At 43.9% G+C, this 25,392-nt stretch overlaps 1 pseudogene; it reads left to right on the forward strand.

Annotated features, from left to right (window-relative positions):
- The first annotated feature begins 11,473 nt into the window (after window positions 1–11,473).
- Window positions 11,474–13,642, forward strand: LOC147429170 (uncharacterized; annotated as a pseudogene).
- Window positions 13,643–25,392: the final 11,750 nt, after the last annotated feature.

Below are 25,392 nucleotides of genomic sequence, written 5' to 3' on the forward strand. Positions count from 1 at the left end.
CAAGTCAAGCCAATGACAATTAAGCAGCATAAGTGATATCCTTCTGACATGTGTCCCCCTTTGCCTCCTGGCCAATAGGAATCAGGCAAGCCATTGGGCTCCTGAATGCTCATTAGACCCCTTGGGAGACTGCCCAATAGTCTTCTAGGAGACTTAAGTCTCATTGGTTTCTTTTATTAAATGTTTTTTGAATTAATTAAACTAGATTTAGTCTAGCTTAATTCTCATTGGTCCACTTCAAGGGTCATCCAATAGAAACTGGGCACACCTTGTGGGCATCTGGCCTAGGGAGCTGACATGTGTCCCTCATTCCCTTTGTGTAAAGGGAGCCTCTGTGTGTGTGTGTGTGGCTTTCTCTCTCATCCCCTAGAAAAAGGGCTCGCCCCCTCATGTGTAGGGATGTGTGTTGACTTTGGAGAGCACACAAAGCATCCAATTCCCCCTAAGCTTTAACCCTTTGGACACAACCTTTGAATTTTGGAAGTCTTAATGGACTGAAGCTTAGGGTCTTTTTATCCCATTGTTGCACATGGCTCTTTTGCATATGGCCCCCCCTTTGGATCCCTATTTTCCATCCTTTGGATCCCTACTGTGGCCGGTCTGCTAGCTTAACCAATATTCTAGCTTTTTCTCCCCTGGCACTTCCCCACATTAAATGATTAGTTTAATATGAGAAAATCATTTAGGAGAATTAGATATTGATTATTATATATGACATTACCTCTCTCTTGAAATCATAATCGTCCTCGATTATGGTGTAGAGAAGATAAAGCATATTCATGAGTCCTTTTCTTAGCGGGTAGAGGATCCCTATGTTACCCTACGACATCATTCTACAGTGGATGACTAGTCCATTGGGTGCTTGAGAGCCTGAGGTTGCCGCAAGCATTTCTGCACATTAGTCTTATCAATCTTCCATAGTAGAGTGACAAGCTCTACTTGGTGTTTGGGAGACGTCGTCTCTGCAAACTTGATCTAAGCATGCATACTACTCATTTTTGTGCATAATAAAGAAAAAGAGAGTCTTATAAGACAAAAAAATCTTTGTTTATTTTTAACATTTTGTGCATTTTCTTACTCTTGGGAAGCATTGTAAGCATTGACAAGGTTTAGGTTATCCTTTAATTGTATGCCTTGCATCCATCTAGCATCTTCAAAAGGATAATTCTTAAACTTAATAAGATATCTTCGGATAGTCTTACCGCCTCTTAATACCTTGTCTTCATGTCGCAGAATGGACTCGGGCTGCAGCACCTCCTCTTGGTCCTCTATCTCCGATGGGTCTTCAATAGTTGGTTCTTGAGGTGGCTCTCCTTTGTAAGGCTTTAATAGGCTCACATGGAAAGCATTGTGTATGAGCCAATGATTGGGCAACTTGAGTTGATAGGCCATTGGCCTAAGAATCTGGAAGGGACCATAGTACCTTTTTGCTAGTTTAGCATAGTACTTTTGGTGGCCCATAGGATTCTTTCCCGTCGTGTGCCTTAATCGAGCCTTGGGAAACTTTAACAAGACCCAATCGTTTTCTTTAAAGGCTTGGGCTCTTCTGTGCTTGTTAGGAGCAGCCTTTTGCCTTTGTTGTGAGATAGAGATAGCATCCTTAATCTTTTGAAAGATTCTTGTAGGTCTCGGCTATACTCATCTGCAGCGAAGATCTTCCCATGTAACTTAAGTAGCAAGGGACTTTTTGATCTTCCCTCAATTACCTCGAAAGGTGATTTTCCCGTGGAAGTATGTACAGTGTTATTGTAAGCATACTCCACTAAGGGTAAGTACTTCTCCCATTGAGATCTTTGATCTACTTCCGTTACATAGGCTTTTAGTAGATCGAGAATTGTTAGGTTAGCTATTTCACTTTGGCCATCCGTTTGTGGATGATAGGCCGAAGAGAAGTTTAGCCTTGTTCCTAAATTCTCAAAGAGACCCTTCCAAAAATTACTGGTCATTCTAGGATCTCTATCTGACACTATGGACATTGGCAAGCCATGGTACTTGAAAATTTGTGAAATGAAGAGGTCTTCCATTTGATGGGCTTTGATAGTCTTTTTGACAGGTATAAAATGAGCTTGTTTACTGAACCTGTCTACTATCGTCCATATTCCCGTATTCCCATGGATAGACTTAGGCAATCCAAAGATAAAATCCATGGATATGCTCTCCCATGGTGAATTAGGGATTGGCAAGGGTTGAAGCAATCCAAGTTGCTTCCCTCTGTCAAATTTTGTCTTTTGGCATACCACACATTTAGAAACATACTCTTGTATGTTCACTTTCATGGTAGGCCAATAGATATATGTTTCAATTCCCTTTAAGGTAGACTGAATCCCTCTATGCCCCGCATAAGGTGGAGCATGAGATTCATACATTACTTTCTCACGTAGTGAGTTAGTAACACATAGTCTATTGCCATAGAGAAGATAACCATCTTGTAAGGTAAATGGTTCTTCTTTCTTCCCTAATGCAAGGGCTGAAATCACATCTCTAAAATCGGGATCAATAGCATACTCATCTATCATTGAAGATAGATCATTGTGAGTTGCTATGGAAACCGCATTCACTCTCGGCCGTCTTGAGAGTGCATCAGCTACTTGATTATGCTTGCCAGCAATGTGAGCAATATGAAAATGAAATTGCGAAAGGAAATTTGCCCACCTCATTTGTTTGTCGGAGAGCTTGGTCTGCGTCATGAAGTACTTAAGACTTTGGTGATCCGTTCGCAGAATGAAAGGAGTCCCCAATAAATAGTGCTTCCATGAGTCTAAGGCATGTAGAACTGCAAGGATTTCCTTTTCATATATGCCTAGAGCTTGCTCAACAGGGTCGAGCCTTCGACTCTCATAGCCTATGGCATGCCCTTCTTGGAGTAAGACAGCTCCAAGGCAATCACCACAAGCATCACATTGGACCTCAAATGGTTTTGAGAGATCCGGTAGTGTAAGCACAGGTTGAGAGATAAGCTTTTCGAAAGAATTGTTCTCCTTAGCAGACCATGTGTACCTAACGCTTTTCTTTGTTAGGTCATGTAATGGTCCCGCAATTTGTGAGAACTTTTCTATGAAGCGTCTATAGTATGCACACATACCTATAAAGCTTCTTAGTTCATGAAGATTCCTTGGTTTAGGCCATCCTTTTATTACCTCTAACTTTGATGGATCCATTTGGATGCCATCTTGAGAGATAATATGACCTAAATAGTGAATCTCTTGCAAAAAAAATTCACTTTTCATTAGGGCCAAAAACGTCTAAAAAAGGGCTGTTTGGTAATCCACGGATTAAGAAATAGGCCAATACTCACTTGACACGTATACAAAAGTATGGCATTCCTGTCTCCTCTAGCTTGAGCTTTTGTGCTTCCACTTTAGTGGAAAACCTCTAAATGTCACTTTCATTTGGCTAAATTGCCTATATTTGAGGGCGTTCCTGTTATTTTTGATGTATAACATCATATTCTGGGCCTGATGTACAAGTGCTCTTTTATGTTTAATATTGTACAATACTAAGCTAGAAGATACGAAATCTTTCTTTTCAAACAGTGATGATGACGCCTATTAATAACATCATATTGTGGGCCTGATGTACAAGTGCTCTTTTCTATTTAATATTGTACAATATTAAGCTAGAATATACGAAATCTTTCTTTTCAAACAGTGATGATGACGCCTATTAATGACTATTCCGTATTTTTTTTAATGTCTACTTTTCACTTAGCCTCTACTTCTAAGCACCGCATCAAGAGCTCACACTCAGCACGTGCGTACATAATATCTACATCAACATGGGACCACACCTAAAGACATCCTTTCTCACATTGTTTTGAATCAATGACCACACTGTGCGATTGTGGCTTGATTGAACTACACTCTACCCCCACTCGCCCCGTTTCGTTAGTGTACCCACATCGTGCGCAAAAGGACTCAATGAATTTTTCACTCCTCCCCCTATCGCACCGGTCCAGCTCTTTCCCATAGTGCTCTTGTCATGTGTGAGCTTGTCACCCTCCTAGCTATCGTGTTGTTCTAGCTCTGCGGCCACACCACATAAGAACCTTGAATTACCTTGTTAATTGGATTCCTAATGTTTTTCTAAATCATGTACAAAAGCACTTAGAGACTTTGACACTCCCCATGTTGCGTCATTTTAGCTCCTGCCCACGCCGCGCGAAGAGGGCATCATACAGCTTGTCACTCCCCCCCTCAGCGCGTCGTTCTGGCTCCATGCACACACCATGCACAAAAATCTTGAGTGACCTTATTATTTGGACTATTTTTCTAAATCATGTGCAAAAGCGCTCAAAGACTTTGACACTCCCCATGTTGCATCATTTTAGCTCTTGCCCACACCGCACGAAGAGGGCATCATGCAGGTTGTCACTACCCCCCTCATCGCGTCGTTCTGGTTCCATTTTAGCTCTTGCCCACACCGCACGAAGAGGGCATCATGCAGGTTGTCACTACCCCCCTCATCGCGTCATTTTGGTTCCATGCAAACACCATCAAAAAAATCTTGAGTGACCTTACTATTTGGACTTATTTTTCTAAACCATGTGCAAAAGCGCTCAAACACTTTGACACTCGCCATGTTGCATTATTTTTGCTCCTACCCAAACTGCGCGAAGAGGTCATCATACAGCTTGTCACTCCCCCCCTCATCGCGTCGTTCTGGTTGCATGCACACACCATGCAAAAAAATATTGAGTGACCTTATTATTTGGATTCCATTGGTTTTTCTTATATGTACAAGATATTAGCAAAAGGCCTATTTGGTGCCACACTATGCCTTGCTTGCACAACAGGATAGGGAGTATTTTTAGAATCTCACTACCCCCTCATGTTGTGTGGGTCATTTTTGGAACACCAATTTGGTGTCACATTACCCTAGGATAGGGGGTTAGTTTTAGAATCTCATTACCCCAATCATGACATGTGGGTTATTTGCATTCACAGATTCACCTTTCTTGCCTAATATAGATGTCTTTTTATATATAGATCTATTAAGCATATTGGACCCAAGCATAGTCACAGAATTTTTACAATATATAACACTTGTAACTTTTAAAAGCTATATTATTTGAAACTTTTGATACCACAGATGAGTCCGAAATGCCCAAAAACCCCGAAAACGACTGGCTATATGCCTCGTTCTGACACCCGGAGAGGTCGGTATGGCCAAAAAAGGCCTCCGGAGGCATTATCCCGTACGGTGCGAGGAGAGGGGTAGCCAGAGTCTGGCTACCCCTCTCCTCGCACCGTACGGGATAGTGCCTCCGGACTCTGGCTACCCCTCTCCTCGCACCGTACGGGATAGTGCCTCCGGAGGCCTTTTTTGGCCATACCGACCTCTCCGGGTGTCAGAACGAGGCATATAGCCAATCGTTTTCGGGGTTTTTGGGCATTTTAGACTCATCTGTGATGTTAAAATTTTTTCATTTTGCCCTATTTGAAATTTTTAATTATAATTTGAGTCAAAAGAGCTGAAGCAACAAATTTTTATTAACATGGCTTAAAGGCAAAGGGACTCTGGAGGGTGATGAAGATTCTAATAATGATGGTCCATGCCAATGGTTTCTAGATGTCATGTTATAGGATCATGGTCACATGGAAGTCTACATAGAAGAGTTTAATTTCAAGCTCAAGTTTGATCTCAGACAAATGTTAGAATAGTTAAAGGGAAACTTGCCTTAGGAGTTATATATGAGTAAAATGATTGTGTGGCAAAGGGGAGATAAAGTGTTAATCGTGATGTTGCAATGCTAGAGGAACATATGTTGTAGCTTTACAAGGTATTATATTGTGAAAATGAATGTTTTGCAAGGAGATTGAAAGTAAATTTACAAGGAGATTTAAAGTAAATTTACAAGTAATTATATTGTTAAAATGATAGTCTTTTGCAAGGAATGATATTGTAACTTTGCATCTAAATAGTCCCCTCCTTGGAAGTATTGTGATGTTCACAGCAAGGTGGTTGTTGTTGGCTCTTTGATCTCATCCTCTATAATTTCCTCTCTTGGTATCGACTTAGTTATTTTAGTGCATTGCTTCTTCTTTGTCATCCTCCCTTTCTTGTTGATATGAAAAATGAAGTTTGTGCTTGATAATGTGACTTCTGAGAAAACTAAGTGAATCTTTTAGCTTTCAAACCTCCTGTTGAAGAATCCTGCAAAACATTTTTATGTACTTTTAGAAATCGTTGGATCCTTCTCCAAATGCAGATGGCCACCATGGAAATCTATTTATGAAAGTAAGGCTTCAAATTTTTCTATTTACCTTCGAGTTCGTAGATCAACAGGACACAAGTTGACTTCTGTCCATATCCATTTGCTTGCTCCGTTGGCTTTGTAATGCTTGAGCTCGGACGCCTACAACCTTTGATACACAACCTTTCGCAGTTTCTTACACTTGGTTGAGCTTGATTTTCATATGGTGTTAACAACTTAATGAGTTTCTAGGCAGAGTGCAAATAATGAAAAATCTTGTGAGGCTGAAGGGAGCTTCTAACCACAGCAAAACTAGTGAGTTTGGAAAACTTGTGAGGATAAAGTGAGCTTCTCGGAAGAGCAAGACTAGTGAGAAAATTTGGAAATCTTGTGAGGGTGACACGAGAGAAAAATGGTTTCCATGCAGAGTAGAAATGATGGGAAAACTTGTGAGGTTGAAGCGAGCTTGTGGCGGAGCAAAACTGGTGAGAAAAATTGGAAAGCTTGTGAGGGTGAAGAGAACAAAATGGTGGTTCTCTTGCAATGGTGAAGAGAGAAAAACCACAGTGGTCCTTCTAGCTAGACCGGAAATGGCGGTCCTCTTGAGAAGGTAGAGACATCTTGAAAGCTTGTGAGGCTGAAGAGAGCCTAATGAAATGGCTTGAGAGAAAGAATAGTCAGGAAAACCATGATTCAAAAGTGAAAATTTCGTATTTTCCGCCAAGCCAACAAAATAGGTCCAGTAGGGGAGAAAGTAGTGTGAAAATGACATCTTTTATTTATATTGAAAGATCTGTACCGGGATACTCTTTAAATGCTCAAGATATGCTTTGAATAGCCAAAACGATCAAATTTGGAGCCGTTTTGACCGTCAAATGCTCCGCTAATTAGCAAGCTAACCAATTCCTTACACAGCCCTTTTTGAGGCCCTTTTGGCCCTAATGCTTTCGATTAACATAAAGTTTATTCTCTCTTAAAACTTGAAATATTACCTGGAGGTGTTTCTTGTGTTCCTCCAATGAATTAGAGTGGATGATAATATCATCAAAGAACACTCCAGTGAAGGTTCGATGAGGCCTGAACAGCTTCTCCATCAAGCGGTTGAATGTAGCCGGTGCCATGGGGCCCCTAGGATTACATCCTCATGCTTGAGAGAAGAGATAAAGAACTCTTTTTCCACATATCCTTGGACATGAAGCCTCAATTTTCCGATTAAGGGAGTGACGGAAGCTTCTTGCCCCTTGAAGGCACTGTCTGCGGGTAGGACATCTCCCATCTCATAGGATTGTATGCCTAGCTTGGTGGCTAACTCTATAGATATAAAATTGTGAGTAGAACCACGGTCAAAGAGAATAAAAGCATCATGTTCTCTTACCTTTCCCCAAGCATGGCATAGAGGAGATCCTTTCTGATGAGTTTGGTGAGTCTCCTCCTCTTGGATTTCAACCAAGGAAGCTCTAGGAGGATCTTGGCGGTTGTTCTTTTGGGGACAAGCGCGGTATGCATGCCCTTGTTCGCCGCACTTGAAACACCAGTTATCCTTGCGATAACGTTCAAGCTCTTCAGGAAAGAGTTTGTTCTTACCAGTGTAAACTCCCTTCTCCTTTGCTTTGTTGGAGTTGCCCTTAGGAGACTTTTGGACATTGTCCTTCCCCTTAGGCTCATTGGAACCCTTGTTTTTTGGGGGCTTATTATTTCTTTTAGCCCCTCTTTGGAAATTGATTCGAGAGGCCACCATAGTATGGTGTATTACCGCCGATATGGTACGTGGCCTTTGGGAGTTGACATACTCCGCCATTTCTTCGGTTAAGCCCGCACAAAATTGTTGCTTTTGCTCTCCAAAATCCAACTTTTTGAAGACAGTGGCTTTGAGTTGTAGGTCCCAAAACTTGTCTAAATATTTGTGGATGGATTCATTGGGAGAGAGCTTTAAGCTTCGCCATTCGGTGAGTACTTTGTCTTTGGCATCGGTGGCCAAAAACTGCTTCATAATGGAAGATCTTAAAGCTTTCCATGTTCATGGAGCTTCACCATTGGCTCGTAGGCTAGACCACCATTGTCTGGCGGACTTTTGAAAGTGCATAGCTACATGGCGTAGCTTAGAGAACTCCGTGAAGCCCTCATCTCCAAACGCCGCATCAAATTGCTGGATAAAGGCCAAGACTTTGTCCGTAGCACCAAAGGTACCATCATAGGTAAGGAAAGAGATGCTCTTCCCTCCCTCTTTGAATTTCTTCAGCTTGGATGACCTCTTCCATGCGGCATAGGATTTCCTATGGCCTCTTATTTTTGATGGTTCAAAGGTTGCACCATCACTTTCTTCAGAAGGTGAAGAATTTGAAGAAGGTGGAGAAGAGGCTGACCTCTTTCTCGCCTTTTTCTTGTCTTGATCTTTGTCGTCTTCACCATCGCTTTCATAAGAGGAAGAGGATGAAGAAGATGGAGAAGAGGGTGTCCTCTTTCTCGCCTTTTTCTTCTCTTGCTTTTTATCATCCCTCTTTGAATTGTGGTGAGGAGAAGAATACGATGGTCTTCTCTTCTTTGGTGGTGATGGAGAGCGTTTAGCCCGCCGTCTTCGTAGAGCCATCTCCGCCGAGGTGGTGGGAGACTCGCTTCTTTCTCGTTCCTTCGGTGGAGGCTCTTGAGTTCTCCTTTGGGAAGGAGATGCATCATCAAGAAGTAAATTCTTGGGCCCTTCATATGGATTCTCCTCTTCTTCCCGAATCAGAGAGAGACCTCTTTTGGTAGTCTCACAAGGAGGCTTCCTAGGTGTTCTCTCGTCATGGTGATGAGCTTGGAGAATCCCGTGAGCACGGAGCTGCCGTTGCACTTCACTTTGGAGAGATGGATTGCCCATGGCTTGTTGAAGCCTAGTAACAAGATAGTTAACAAGCAATGAAGCATCATTAGTAGCTTGCTCATGAGCAAAATCAAAGTTATCAACATTAATTTCACTCTCTTTACTACTGTCAGCCATTCTAATAACCTTTAGGTGTAAACTTTTTAGGTGTACTTTGGCACTTCAAGCCCTAGTTGCTACTCCTCTTTACCCCTTTAGAAAAAGCACTCAAGCTACTGTACCCGCGGCTCGAATACCATTAATTGCAAGGAATAGAAGAGAGGGTCTTTCGACACCAAAACAGCACCGGCTCCTGTCAAGCTTCTAATAGCTCAATAGTGGTTAAGCCGTAGGCAAGCCCCGTAGGACTCCACTATTAAGACCATAGCTCTCAACGGTGATGCCCCGTTAATTTCACGAAGGCAGGCGCACTACAAGGCTGAAAAATCCCTATTCTACTTACTCACAGGAAATTAATAATACCAACCATTTGTAGCTAGCTTGAGGACCTCCCTTCTTGAGCAAGAAAAGAGAAACCTTGTGCTCTGATACCAATGTAACATTTAATGGCCTAATAACTTGTGTGTAGCGGAAATGAGCATGAACATAGTGGGCATTTCATTAGAATAGATTCCTAATGAGAATTACAAGAGTGCTTGGGTGGAGAGAGCAACAAAAAGCATAACACCTAGTTAGATAGCATCGACAATACTTTCAAAAGAGAGAGAAATTAAGCTAATGACAACAGTTGAGGACTGGATTTGCATGGAGCCGGTCCCCCCTCCAAAAGGCTTTGTATTATGGTTTCTCCCATCAAGAGAGACATTGTACAATACAATTATTTGTGTTTCTTCAAGACTAGCTAGTGCAATGAGGATGAAAGCTTCATGCACTAAGCAAAACACTTAGCAAACACAACTTGAATTATCCCCGTTCTCAGACCCAAGACCTCACACACCTTCGAAGATAGTGAGAGCTAGCAAGGTATGAGAGTAGATTGAGAGGAAGAAGGAGTATCTTACGAGAAAGATGTACATCTCCTCACATAATCACTCATATTAGCATAGCTTAGCTTAGTAATTAGCTTGGTAGAGGAGATGAGCATGCATTGAAGCTTGGCTCTTGGTTGGATTTGCATCCATATGCCAAGAGTGTGTCGTTGTAGGCTTCTATCTCACAAGCTTGGAGTAGGTGATGAGCTCTCCATTAAAGCTTGGGAAGAGATAGTCTTCTCTTTCTTCACACATGAGATTGTGTGAGTGTGTGTGTGTTAATGCCTTGCAAAAATCATCCCCCTCTCTCTCTTGGGAAAGCCCTCTTGCTATTTGCTCTTGCTGAGCCCTCATTGGCTCTCCCCAAGTTAAGCCAATGACAATTAAGTAGCATAAGTGATAGCCTTCTGACATGTGTCCCCCTTTGCCTCCTGGCCAATAGGAATCAGGCAAGCCATTGGGCTCCTGAATGCTCATTGGACCCCTTGGGAGACTGCCCAATAGTCTTCTAGGAGACTTAATTCTCATTAGTTTCTTTTATTAAATGTTTTTTGAATTATTAAACTAGATTTACTCTAGCTTAATTCTCATTGGTCCACTTCAAGGGTCATCCAATAGAAATTGGGCACACCTTGTGGGCATCTGGCCTAGGGAGCTGACATGTGTCCCTCATTCCCTTTGTGTAAAGGGAGCCTGTGTGTGTGTGTGTGTGTGTGTGTGTGTGTGTGGCTTTCTCTCTCATCCCCTAGAAGAAGGGCTCGCCCCCTCATGTGTAGGGATGTGTGTTGACTTTGGAGAGCACACAAAGCATCCAATTCCCCCTAAGCTTTAACCCTTTGGACACAACCTTTGAATTTTGGAACCTTAGCATTTTGGAAGTCTTAATGGGCTGAACCTTAGGGTCTTTTTAGCCCATTGTTGCACATGGATCTTTTGCAGATGGCCCCCTCTTTGGATCCCTATTTTCCCTCCTTTGGATCCCTACTGTGGCCGGTCTGCTAGCTTAACCAATATTCTAGCTTTTTCTCCCCTGGCACTTCCCCACATTAAATGATCAGTTTAATATGAGAAAATCATTTAGGAGAATTAGATATTGATTATTATTACACACTCAACGTGCGCATCTCAAAGGTTGGAATGCATTGTAGGACAAGTACGCTATAGCCTTGAAACAACTACAAGCTGAAAAGGACACTATGCTACCTTCAAAGTTTCAACAACGCTACAAGAAAGCTTTTTTGAGGCAGATGGTCCGAGCAGGAGGAGGACAAAGCAGGCACTCGCTATTGTGGATCACTACTCTATGTCTAGTGCTGATTTGATTATATGTTCAGAACACTACAGACTACTGAATGGACTAACCGGCCCAAGTGGATTACTGAGGATAGATTGTACGTTCTGGCATGTGCTGATCTGCCTCCTAAGAAGAAAACTTACATTCTTTGAGCAATGGCCTCTTCTGATCCTATAAATGTCAAAAGTTTGGATATTCCACAGACAGGTATTATCGTTCCTTTTTTTTTGCAGAATAAAAAATGACATGTTTCACTCAATGTAATTGACATTATTCTCTATGTCCTTTATTGCAGTTGACCATGTCTCGTTCCGTGATTGGATACGTGTGAAGGTTCTATGGAACACATAGAGCGCAAAGCTCGTTTTCTATACAACAACATGAGAAATATCACATCCAAGCTTGGTCCAGGAGAGATGCTTGATTCCTTTCTAGAAGAAGCAAAGTTGACTCACAGAACTGAAGCGTTCCAATACAAGCTTGGAAAATTTAAATCTTCGAGAAGAGGTAGCCCTGACCTTAAGAAAGCACTCACAGACGCCGGTCAAAGATGTCTTTGCAGGTTGGAATATTGCTCTTGGCACTTCTGTCATTGGGAGAGCTCAATGTAGAAAGAAGCACATTGGTCTAACATCTTTTGATTTTGTAGGTGGTTGACCAGGCGTAACTTCAACGTCAGAAGCTCTCGAACTCTATCTGACGTCTTGGATATCTCAAAGAAAGATATTATTTTCAACCCAGCGCAGTTGGCACGTAACTTCAACAAAACAGTTTATTACTCGTGCCCTTGGTTTCTTGAGTATAAAGAGGGCAAATTTCCTGCCAGCGAAGAACTGCAGCATAACAATGCTGTCAAGGAGAGGGAGGAACGTGCACGGAGGGCTGTCCAGGTGGAGACACCTACAAAAACCACTACAACAACAAAAAACAGCCCCTTCATCTGATAAAGTCGGCCAAGTATCGTATTCTAGAGTATGTTTTGATCTTGGAACGTTAAAAATGCATCATTTTGAAACTGTGACTTCGCTAAGAGTTTTTTGTTGCAGACCGGGACTCCAAAAGACATAGGAAAGAAACCGTCCTCAAGCGAAGTAAAGAAAAGAAGTGAGTTGCAAATGTATGACAAAACCTGTAATTGAAAAGAATCCGAGAATCTTGTCTTTACGAGAACCGTTTTAATGATCTTTAATATAGAGCATGATGCGGTTGGGCCAAATGAAAAAGAGCTTAAAGAATTCTCCCAGTCCTTGGAGCAATTGTTAGATCATCATGAGGGAGATCAACAGATGGTGGCGAGCGATGATCTAGGTTTTTGTAAGACCTTTTTGAGAATCTTAATGCTATCATCTTTTGAGGTGTATTTTGTTGACCAACTACTTTGTTTTGTTGGTTGTGTTCTTCAGTGTTCGACGAGCAGAATGTGTCTATCTCCTTCTTAGATACAAGCATGGAAGAAAATGAGATTGTTGGCTCCATGCTGGCATGCATTGAAAGCCAAGTGAAAAAGGACGACCGTGTGTATGTCCGAGATGGGGTTTGGGTGGCTATCCCAGTGTCCGCTTCATTCATGTTGTTGCCTCCAAATTGCCTCGTGCACGGTATCCCGTCTTCATCTACACAGGAATGGAATGACATGGACGTTTTTCAATTCGGCAAAGTTGCACATCTGAGTTTTTTGACAGCAGATGACAATGGCATATTTGTTGTTGTTTGCATACCTATCCAACATCGAATGGTACATGATGTTGCAATAGCCGCAGGCTGGGAGACAGCATACACTACAGTCACAGTTTGCAAGACACCAGTATGCAAGGATGTTAATATGATTGTAGATCACTTCTTCTTACCGTTTTCAAGAAAAACCAAGCCCCAATTGCTGAAGTGCTGAAACCCGATGAGGACACATGGCTGGATACAATCCAAGAGAGCGAATGGACCATGCAAGAAGATGGAACACCATTGAGAGGTACGTCCTTTTCTGTAATTGCTTTTACTGTGTAGCTTTGTTGCTTTCTCAACTTGTCTTCTATTCTCACAAGTCCTCTCGTCGATCGCAGGAGGAATGGAACGTGGGCATTGCTATCTGTATCAAATGTTGAACATGTATACCAAGAAGGGAGATGTGGTACTGCAATATGGAGGAGACACAGGTGTTCTTGCATTGCTTGGTAGCCATATGGGACGATACTTCACAATCATGGAGAGTAGTAAAACATTTTTGGATGAGCTTCCAAAAATTATGAAAGCACAGGCAGTGTGGCTAGGCAAAAGAAAAGCGTTAGAACAATGACTATGGGATATGGACAAACACTAGTTGTCTACAATAATATTTGAGATTTACAATTTGAAAAGTTGTAATAACCTATCTGGTGGTTCACGACGGATTCATACTGTCGACTACATTCTATTTCTTGTTCATTTGTGACATTGTAATGCCTGTAAATGTGAATATGTGTTTTCCATTGCAAATATTGGAAGTTTTGTATGTAAAATGTTTTCTTCCTTCTTCGTATCATGATATTGTAATGTGAAACAATGTGATAATGTGTTGAACAAAGACAGAAAAACGTAGTGGATTCCAGAGACACTGTATAATCCTCTAATTGGCGCGAGAATGGAGTTGAGGAGACATGTTTAGTATCAAGGTGTTCGGACGCTCGAAACACTCGGCTGTTGTTCAGAGAGATGTAGTGCGTTTTAGAGGGAGCTCAGTGAATTTGCGTCGGCATTAGCAACATACATCTCTAATCTTGATGCACTAGGGTTGCCTTGGCTACAAGATTCGATGACGACGGAAAAACGCAGTGGATTTTAGAGAAAACGGGCATTCCTCTCAGAGCCAAGTGAGGAGGGGTTTTCTTGGGGAACGAAAAACATGGATTGCATTTTTTCAAAGTGTTAATAAGGCATGTTTAGTGTCAAAGTGGTTGAACGCTCAAAACACTGAGTTGTTGGTCACAGAGGGACAGATGGAGTGCGTTTCAAAGGGAGTTGAGTGAGGCTGCGACGGCCTATATACGGAGAGGCAGCCTTGGCAAGTGGGTTTAGATCACGTATACCCATGGCATGAGCAGTACACACCACTGGTCTATTTGAATTTGGGTCGCCTTGATGAGAAGATTCGACGCGGCCATAAAAAACCGCAGTAGACAGATGGTGTGTGTTTCAGATAGAGTTGACTGCGTTTCAGAGAGAGTTGAGTGAGGTTGCATCAGCCTATACGAAGAGCCGGTCTTGAGTAAGTAGCAAACAACAATGATCTAGCTACGTTTGGGTCACCTTATCTAAAACATTTAACGACAACGAGAAATCGCAACAGATTTAAGAGAAAATGCGAATTACTCCCATAGTGGACCCAGGAGTGATTATCTTGGCAAACGAAGCACATGGATTGCATGTTTTCAAAGTATTCAGGAGGCACGTTTAGTGTCAAGGTGGTCGGACGCTCGAAACACTCAAATGTTGGTCAAAGAGGGACAGATGGAGTGTTTCAGAGAGAGTTGAGTGAGGCTGCATCGGCCTATACATAGAGCCTGTCACGAGTGAGTAGCACACAACAATGATCTAGCTGCGTTTGGGTCACCTTAGCTACAAGATTGCACGGCGATGAGAAAACGCAGCGGATTTCAGACGAAATGCGAATTCCTTTCATAGTCGAGCCATGAGTGATTCCCTTGGCACACGAATCACATGGAATCCATGTTTCCAGAGTATTGAGGATGCATGTTTAGTGTCAATGTGCTCGGACGCTCAGAACACTCAGATGTTGGTCAAAGAGGGATAGATGGCGTGCGTTTCAGAGGGAGATGAGTGAGGCTACGTCGGCCTATACAGAGAGCCTCCGGTCTTGGCAAGTGGGTTTGGATCCCGTATACCCATGGATTGAGTAGCACACAACAAAGATCTGGCTGAGTTTGGGTCGCCTTTGCTACAAGATTCGACGGCGATGGAAAAACGCAACCGATTTTAGAGAAAACGTGCATTCCTCTAAGAGACAAGCGAGGAGAGTTTTTCTTGGAGAACAAAAAACATGGATTGCAATTTTTCAAGGTGTTTATAAGGCATGTTTAGTGTCAAAGTGGTCGAACGCTCAAAACACTGAGCTGTTGGTCAAAGAGGGACAGATGGAGTGCGTTTCAAAGGGAGTTGAGAGAGGCTGCGACGGCCTATATACGGAGAGCCAGCCTAGGCAAGTGGGTTTAAATCACGTATACCCATGGCATGAGCAGTACACACCACTGATCTAGTTGCATTTAGGTCGCCTTGACTAGAAGATTCGACGGCGATAAAAAAACGCAGCAGACAGATAGTGTCCGTTTCAGAGAGAGTTGAGTGAGGTTGCATCAGCCTATACGAAGAGCCGGCCTTGAGTAAGTAGCAAAGAACAATGATCTAGCTACGTTTGGGTCACCTTAGCTAAAATATTTGACGACGACGAGAAATCGCAACAGATCTCAGAGGAAATGTGAATTTCTCTCATAGTGGAGCCAGGAATGATTCCCTAGGCAAACGAAGCACATGGATTGCATGTTTCCAGAGTATTCAGGGGGCATGTTTAGTGTCAAGGTGGTCGGACCTTCAGAATACTCAAATGTTGGTCAAAGAGGGACAGATGGAGTGTGTTTCAGAGAGAGTTGAGTGAGGCTGCGTCGTCCTATACGGAGAGCCGGTCATGAGTGAGTAGCGCACAACAATGATCTAGATGCGTTTGGGTCACCTTAGCTACAAGTTTGGACGGCGACAAGAAAAGGCAGCGGATTTCAGAGGAAATGCGAATTCCTTTCATAGTCGGGCCATGAGTGATTCCCTTGGCAAACGAAGCACATGGATTGCATGTTTCCAAAGTATTCAGGAGGCATGTTTAGTGTCAAGGTGGTCGGACACTCGGAACACTCAAATGTTGGTCAAAGAGGGACAGATGGAGTGTGTTTCAGAGAAAGTTGAGTGAGGCTACGTCGGCCTATTCGGAGAGCCGGTCACGAGTGAGTAGCACACAACAATGATCTAGTTGGGTTTGGCTCACCTTAGCTACAAGATTGGACGGCGACGAGAAAACACAGCGGATTTTAGAGAAAATGCGAATTCCTTTCATTGTCGAGCCAAACGAAGCACATGGATTCCATGTTTCCAGAGTATTGAGGATGCATGTTTAGTGTCAGTGTGGTCGAACGCTCAAAACACTAAGTTGTTGGTCAAAGAGGGACAGATGGAGTGCGTTTCAAAGGGAGTTGAGTGAGGCTGCCACGGCCTATATACGGAGAGCCAGCCTAGGCAAGTGGGTTTAGATCACGTATACCCATGGCATGAGCAACACACACCACTGATCTAGATGCATTTGGGTCGCCTTGACTAGAAGATTCGACAGCGATAAAAAAACGCAGTAGACAGATGGTGTGCGTTTCACAGAGAGTTGAGTGAGGTTGCATCAACCTCTATGAAGAGCTGGTCTTGAGTAAGTAGCAAATAACAATGATCTAGCTACGTTTCGGTCACCTTAGCTAAATCGTTTGACGACGACGAGAAATCGCAGCAAATTTCAGAGGAAATGCGAATTCCTCTCATAGTGGAGCCAGGAGTGATTCCCTTGGCAAATGAAGCACATGGATTGCATGTTTCCAAAGTATTCAGGTGGCATGTTTAGTGTCAAGGTGGTCGTACACTCAGAACACTTAAATGTTGGTCAAAGAGGGTCAGATGGAGTGTGTTTCAGAGAGAGTTGAGTGACGCTGCGTCAGCCTATTCGAAGAGCCGGTCACGAGTGAGTAGCACACAACAATGATCTAGCTGGGTTTGGGTCACCTTAGCTACAAGATTGGACGGCGACGAGAAAACGCAGCGGATTTCAGAGGAAATGCGAATTCCTTTCATAGTCTAGCCAAAGGAAGCACATGGATTCCATGTTTCCAGAGTATTGAGGATGCATGTTTAGTGTCAGTGTGGTCGAACGCTCAAACACTAAGTTGTTGGTCAAAGAGTGACAGATGGAGTGTGTTTCAAAGGGAGTTTAGTGTGGCTGTGACGGCCTATATACGGAGAGCCAGCCTAGGCAAGTGGGTTCAGATCACGTATACCCATGGCATGAGAAATACACACTACTGATCTAGTTGCGTTTGGGTCGCCTTGACTAGAAGATTCGACGGAGATAAGAAAATGGAGTAGACAGATGGTGTGCGTTTCAGAGAGAGTTGAGTGAGGTTGCATCAGCCTATACGAAGAGCTGGTCTTAAGTAAGTAGCAAACAACAATGATCTAGCTACGTTTCGGTCACCTTAGCCAAGTCGTTTGACGACGACGAGAAATCGCAGCAAATCTCAGAGGAAATGCGAATTCCTCTCATAGTGGAGCCAAGAGTGATTCCCTTGGCAAACGAAGCACATGGATTGCATGTTTCGAAAGTATTCAGGTGGCATGTTTAGTGTCAAGGTGGTCGTACACTCAGAACACTCAAATGTTAGTCAAAGAGGGACAGATGGAGTGTGTTTCAGAGAGAGTTGAGTGACGCTGCGTCGGCCTATTCGAAGAGCCGGTCACGAGTGAGTAGCACACAACAATGATCTAGCTGGGATTGGGTCACCTTAGCTACAAGATTGGACGGCAACGAGAAAACGCAGCGGATTTCAGAGGAAATGCGAATTCCTTTCATAGTCTAGCCAAACGAAGCACATGGATTCCATGTTTCCAGAATATTCAGGAGGCATGTTTAGTGTCAAGGTGGTCGGACCTTCGGAATACTCAAATGTTGGTCAAAGAGGGACAGATGGAGTGTGTTTCAGAGAGAGTTGAGTGAGGCTGCGTCGTCCTATACGGAGAGCCGGTCATGAGTGAGTAGCACACAACAATGATCTAGCTGCTCTTGGGTCACCTTAGCTACAAGATTCGACGGCGACAAGAAAAGGCTGCAGATTTCAGAGGAAATGCGAATTCCTTTCATAGTTGGGCCATGAATGATGCCCTTGGCAAAAGAAGAACATGGATTGCATGTTTCCAAAGTATTCAGGAGGCATGTTTAGTGTCAAGGTGGTCGGACGCTCGGAACACTCAAATGTTCGTCAAAGAGGGACAGATGGAGTGTGTTTCAGAGAGAGTTGAGTGAGGCTACGTCGGCCTATTCGGAGAGCCGGTCACGAGTGAGTAGCACACAACAATGATCTAGTTGGGTTTGGGTCACCTTAGCTACAAGATTGGACGGCGATGAGAAAACGCAACGGATTTTAGAGAAAATGCGAATTCCTTTCATTGTCGAGACAAACGAAGCACATGGATTCCATGTTTCCAAAGTATTGAGGATGCATGTTTAGTGTCAGTGTGGTCGAACGCTCAAAACACTAAGTTGTTGGTCAAAGAGGGACAGATGGAGTGCGTTTCAAAGGGAGCTGAGTGAGGCTGCGACCGCCTATATACGGAGAGCCAGCCTAGGCAAGTGGGTTTAGATCACCTATACCCGTGGCATGAGCAATACACACCACTGATCTAGTTGCATTTGGGTCACCTTGACTAGAAGATTCGACAGCGCTAAAAAAACACACTAGACAGATGGTGTGCGTTTCAGAGAGAGTTGAGTGAGCTTGCATCAACCTATATGAAGAGCTGGTCTTGAGTAAGTAGCAAACAACAATGATCTAGCTGCGTTTCTGTCACCTTAGCTAAATCGTTTGACGACGACGAGAAATCGCAGCAAATTTCAGAGGAAATGCGAATTCCTCTCATAGTGGAGCCAGGAGTGATTCCCTTGGCAAACGAAGCACATGGATTGCATGTTTCCAAAGTATTCAGGAGGCATGTTTAGTGTCAAGGTGGTCCGACGCTCGGAACACTCAAATGTTGGTCAAAGAGGGACAGATGGAGTGTGTTTCACAGAGAGTTGAGTGAGGCTACGTCCGCCTATTCAGAGAGCCGGTCACGAGTGAGTAGCACACAACAATGATCTAGCTGGGTTTGGGTCACCTTAGCTACAAGATTGGACGACGACGAGAAAACACAGCGGATTTTAGAGAAAATCCGAATTCCTTTCATTGTCGAGCCAAACGAAGCACATGGATTCCATGTTCCCAGAGTATTGAGGATGCATGTTTAGTGTCAGTGAGGTCGAACGCTCAAAACACTAAGTTGTTGGTCAAAGAGGGACAGATGGAGTGCGTTTCAAAGGGAGTTGAGTGAGGCTGCGACGGCCTATATACGGAGAGCCAGCCTAGGCAAGTGGGTTTAGATCACGTATACCCATGGCATGAGCAATACACACCACTGATCTAGTTGCATTTGGGTCGCCTTGACTAGAAGATTCGACACCGATAAAAAAACGCACTAGATAAATGGTGTGCGTTTCAGAGAGAGTTGAGTGAGGTTGCATCAGCCTATACGAAGAGCTGGTCTTAAGTAAGTAGCAAACAACAATGATCTAGCTACGTTTTGGTCACCTTAGCTTAATCGTTTGACGACGACGAGAAATCGCAGCAAATTTCAGAGGAAATGCGAATTCCTCTCATAGTGGAGCCAGGAGGGATTCCTTTGGCAAACGAAGCACATGGATTGCATATTTCCAAAGTATTTAGGTGGCATGTTTAGTGTCAAGGTGGTCGTACACTCAAAACACTTAGATGCTGGTCAAAGAGGGACAGATGGAGTGTGTTTCAGAGAGAGTTGAGTGACGCTGCGTCGGCCTATTCAAAGAGCCGGTCACGAGTGAGTAGCACACAACAATGATCTAGCTGGGTTTGGGTCACCTTAGCTACAAGATTGGACGGCAACGAGAAAACGCAGCGGATTTCAGAGGAAATGCGATATCCTTTCATAGTCTATCCAAACGAAGCACATGGATTCCATGTTTCCAGAGTATTCAGGGGGCATGTTTAGTGTCAAGGTGGTCGGACCTTTGGAATACTCAAATGTTGGTCAAAGAGGGACAAATGGAGTGTGTTTCAGAGAGAGTTTAGTGAGGCTGCGTCGTCCTATACGGAGAGCCGGTCATGAGTGAGTAGCACACAACAATGATCTAGTTGCGTTTGGGTCACCTTAGCTACAAGATTGGACGGCGACAAGAAAAGGCAGCGGATTTCAGAGGAAATGCGAATTCCTTTCATAGTCGGTCCATGAGTGATGCCCTTGGCAAATGAATCACATGGATTGCATTTTTCCAAAGTATTCAGGAGGCATGTTTAGTGTCAAGGTGGTCGGACGCTCGAAACACTCAAATGTTCGTCAAAGAGGGACAGATGGAGTGTGTTTCAGAGAGAGTTGAGTGAGGCTATGTCGGCCTATTCGGAGAGCCGGTCACGAGTGAGTAGCACACAACAATGATCTAGTTGGGTTAGGGTCACCTTAGCTACAAGACTGGACGGTGACGAGAAAACACAGCGGATTTTAGAGAAAATACGAATTCCTTTCATTGTCGAGCCAAACGAAGCACATGGATTCCATGTTTCCAGAGTATTGAGGATGCATGTTTAGTGTCAGTGTGGTCGAACGCTCAAAACACTAAGTTGTTGGTCAAAGAGGGACAGATGGAGTGCGTTTCAAAGGGAGTTGAGTGAGGCTGCGACGGCCTATATAAGGAGATCCAGCCTAGGCAAGTGGGTTCAGATCACGTATACCCATGGCATGAGCAATACACACCACTGATCTAGTTGCATTTAAGTCGCCTTGACTAGAAGATTTGACAGCGATAAAAAAACGCAGTAGACAGATGGTGTGTGTTTCAGAGAGAGTTGAGTGAGGTTGCAACAACCTATATGAACAGCTGGTCTTGAGTAAGGAGCAAACAACAATGATCTAGCTACATTTCGATCACCTTAGCTAAATCGTTTGAGGACGACGAGAAATCGCAGCAAATTTCAAAGGAAATGCGAATTCCTCTCATAGTAGAGCCAGGAGTGATTCCCTTGGCAAACGAAGCACATCGATTGCATGTTTCCAAAGTATTCAGGAGGCATGTTTAGTGTCAAGGTGGTCGGACGCTCGGAACACTCAAATGTTGGTCAAAGAGGGACAGATGGAGTGTGTTTCAGAGAAAGTTGAGTGAGGCTACGTCTGCCTATTCGAAGAGCCGGTCACGAGTGAGTAGCACACAACAATGATCTAGCTGGGTTTGGGTCACCTTAGCTACAAGATTGAACGGCGACGAGAAAACGCAGCGGATTTCAGAGGAAATGAGAATTCCTTTCATTGTCGAGCCAAACGAAGCACATGGATTCCATGTTTCCAAAGTATTGAGGATGCATGTTTAGTGTCAGTGTGGTCGAACGCTCAAAACACTAAGTTGTTGGTCAAAGAGTGACAGATGGAGTGCGTTTCAAAGGGAGCTGAGTGAGGCTGCGACCGCCTATATACGGAGAGCCAGCCTAGGCAAGTGGGTTCAGATCACGTATACCCGTGGCATGAGCAATACACACCACTCATCTAGTTGCATTTTGGTCGCCTTCACTAGAAGATTCGACGGAGATAAGAAAACGCAGTAGACAGAAGGTGTGCGTTTCAGAGAGAGTTGAGTGAGGTTGCATCAACCTATACGAAGAGCTGGTCTTGAGTAAGTAGCAAACAACAGTGATCTAGATGCGTTTCGTTCACCTTAGCTAAATCGTTTGACGACCACGAGAAATCGCAGCAAATCTCAGAGGAAATGCGAATTCCTCTCATAGTGGAGCCAGGAGTGATTCCCTTGGCAAACGAAGCACATGGATTGCATGTTTCCAAAGTATTCAGGTGGCATGTTTAGTGTCAAGGTGGTCGTACACTCAGAACACTCAAATGTTCGTGAAGGGGGAAAGATGGAGTGTATTTCAGAGAGAGTTGAGTTACGCTGCATCGGCCTATTCGAAGAGCCGGTCACGAGTGAGTAGAGCACAACAATGATCTAGCTGGGTTTGGGTCACCTTAGCTACAAGATTTGACGACAACGAGGAAACGCAGCGGATTTCAGAGGAAATGCGAATTCCTTTCATAGTCTAGCCAAACGAAGCACATGGATTCCATGTTTCCAGAGTATTCAGGGGGCATGCTTAGTGTCAAGGTGGTCGGACCTTCGGAATACTCAAATGTTGGTCAAAGAGAGACAGATGGAGTGTGTTTCACAGAGAGTTGAGTGAGGCTGCGTCGTCCTATACAGAGAGCCAGCCTAGGCAAGTGGGTTCAGATCACGTATATCCATGGCATGAGAAATACACACCACTGATCTAGTTGCATTTGGGTCGCCTTGACTAGAAGATTCGACGGAGATAAGAAAACACAGTAGAGAGATGCTGTGCGTTTCAGAGAGAGTTGAGTGAGGTGGCATCAGCCTTTACGAAGAGCTGGTCTAAAGTAAGTAGCAAACAACAATCATCTAGCTACGTTTCGGTCACCTAAGCTAAATCGTTTCACGACGACGAGAAATCGCAGCAAATTTCAGAGGAAATGCGAATTCCTCTCATAGTGGAGCTAGGAGTGATTCCCTTGGCAAACGAAGCACATGGATTGCATGTTTCTAAAGTATTCAGGTGGCATGTTTAGTGTCAAGGTGGTCGTACACTCAGCACACTCAAATGTTGGTGAAAGAGGGACAGATGGAGTGTGTTTCAGAGAGAGTTGAGTGATGCTGCGTCGGCCTATTCAAAGAGCCGGTCACCAGTGAGTAGCACACAACAATGATCTAGCTGGGTTTGGCTCACCTTAGCTACAAGATTGGACGGCGACGAGAAAACGCAGCGGATTTCAGACGAAATGCGAATTCCTTTCATTGTCGAGCCAAACGAAGCACATGGATTCCATGTTTCCGGAGTATTGAGGATGCATGTTTAGTGTCAGTGTGGTCGAACGCTCAAAACACTAAGTTGTTGGTGAAAGAGGGACAGATGGAGTGCGTTTCAAAGGGAGTTGAGTGAGGCTGCGACGGCCTATATACGGAGAGCCAGCCTAGGCAAGTGGGTTTAGATCACATATACCCATGGCATGAGCAATACTCACCACAGATTTAGTTGCATTTGGGTCGCCTTGACTAGAAGATTCGACACCGATAAAAAAACGCACTAGACAGATGGTGTGCATTTCAGAGAGAGTTGAGTGAGGTTGCATCAACCTATATGAAGAGCTGGTCTTGAGTAAGTAGCAAACAACAATGATCTAGCTGCGTTTCTGTCACCTTAGCTAAATCGTTTGACGACGACGAGAAATCGCAGCAAATTTGACAGGAAATGCGAATTCCTCTCATAGTGGATCCAGGAGTGATTCCCTTGTCAAACGCAGCACATGGATTGCATGTTTCCAAAGTATTCAGGTGGCATGTTTAGTGTCAAGGTGGTCGTACACTCAGAACACTCAAATGTTGGTGAAAGAGGGACAGATGGAATGTATTTCAGAGACAGTTGAGTGACGCTGCGTCGGCGTATTCGAAGAGCCGGTTTCGAGTGAGTAGCACATAACAATGATCTAGCTGGGTTTGGGTCACCTTAGCTACAAGATTGGACGGCGACGAGAAAACGCAGCGGATTTCAGAGGAAATGCGAATTCCTTTCATAGTCTAGCCAAACGAAGCACATGGATTCCATGTTTCTAGAGTATTGAGGATGCATGTTTAGTGTCAGTGTGGTCGAACGCTCAAAACACTAAGTTGTTGGTCAAAGAGGGATAGATGGAGTGCGTTTCAAAGGGAGTTGAGTGAGGCTGCGACGGCCTATATATGGAGAGCCAGCCTAGGCAAGTGGGTTTAGATCACGTATACCCATGGCATGAGCAATACACACCACTGATCTAGTTGCATTTGGGTCGCCTTGACTAGAAGATTTGATAGTGATAAAAAAACGCACTAGACAGATGGTGTCCGTTTCAGAGAGAGTTGAGTGAGGTTGCATCAACCTATATGAAGAGCTGGTCTTGAGTAAGTAGCAAACAACAATGATCTAGATGCGTTTCGTTCACCTTAGCTAAATCGTTTGTCGGCGACGAGAAATCGCAGCAAATTTCAGAGGAAATGCGAATTCCTCTCATAGTGGAGCGAGGAGTGATTCCCTTGGAAAAGGAAGCACATGGATTGCATGTTTCCAAAGTATTCAGGAGGCATGTTTAGTGTCAAGGTGGTCGGACGCTCGGAACACTCAAATGTTGGTCAAAGAGGGACTGATGGAGTGTGTTTCAGAGAGAGTTCAGTGAGGCTACGTCGCCCTATTTGGAGAGCCGGTCACGAGTGAGTAGCACACAACAATGATCTAGCTGGGTTTGGGTCACCTTAGCTACAAGATTGGACGGCGACAAGAAAACGTAGCGGATTTCAGAGGAAATGAGAATTCCTTTTATTGTCGAGCCAAACGAAGCACATGGATTCCATGTTTCCAGAGTATTAAGGATGCATGTTTAGTGTGAGTGTGGTCGAACGCTCAAAACACTAAGTTGTTGGTCAAAGAGGGACAGATGGAGTGCGTTTCAAAGGGAGTTGAGTGAGGCTGCGACGGCCTATATACGGAGAGCTAGCCTAGGCAAGTGGGTTTAGATCACGTATACCCATGGCATGAGCAATACACACCACTGATCTAGGTACATTTGGGTCGCCTTGACTAGAAGATTCGACAGCGATAAAAAAACGCACTAGACAGATGGTGTGCGTTTCAGAGAGAGTTGAGTGAGGTTGCATTAGCCAATATGAAGAGCTGGTCTTGAGTAAGTAGCAAACAACAATGATCTAGCTACATTTCGGTCACCTTAGCTAAATCGTTTGACGACGACGAGAAATCGCAGCAAATTTGAGAGGAAATGCGAATTCCTCTCATAGTGGATCCAGGATTGCATGTTTCCAAAGTATTCAGGTGGCATGTTTAGTGTCAAGGTGGTCGTACACTCAGAACACTCAAATGTTGGTGAAAGAGGGACAGATGGAGTGTGTTTCAGAGACACTTGAGTGACGCTGCGTCGGCCTATTCGAAGAGCCGGTCACGAGTGAGTAGCACACAACAATGATCTAGCTAGGTTTGGGTCACCTTAGCTACAAGATTGGATGGCGACGAGAAAACGCTGAGGATTTCAGAGGAAATGCGAATTCCTTTCATACTCTAGCCAAACGAAGCACATGGATTCCATGTTTCCAGAGTATTGAGGATGCATGTTTAGTGTCAGT

This window comes from Adiantum capillus-veneris, chromosome 22 (assembly GCF_014529385.1).
Source record: "Adiantum capillus-veneris isolate H3 chromosome 22, ASM1452938v2, whole genome shotgun sequence".
Taxonomy (NCBI): Eukaryota; Viridiplantae; Streptophyta; class Polypodiopsida; order Polypodiales; family Pteridaceae; genus Adiantum; species Adiantum capillus-veneris.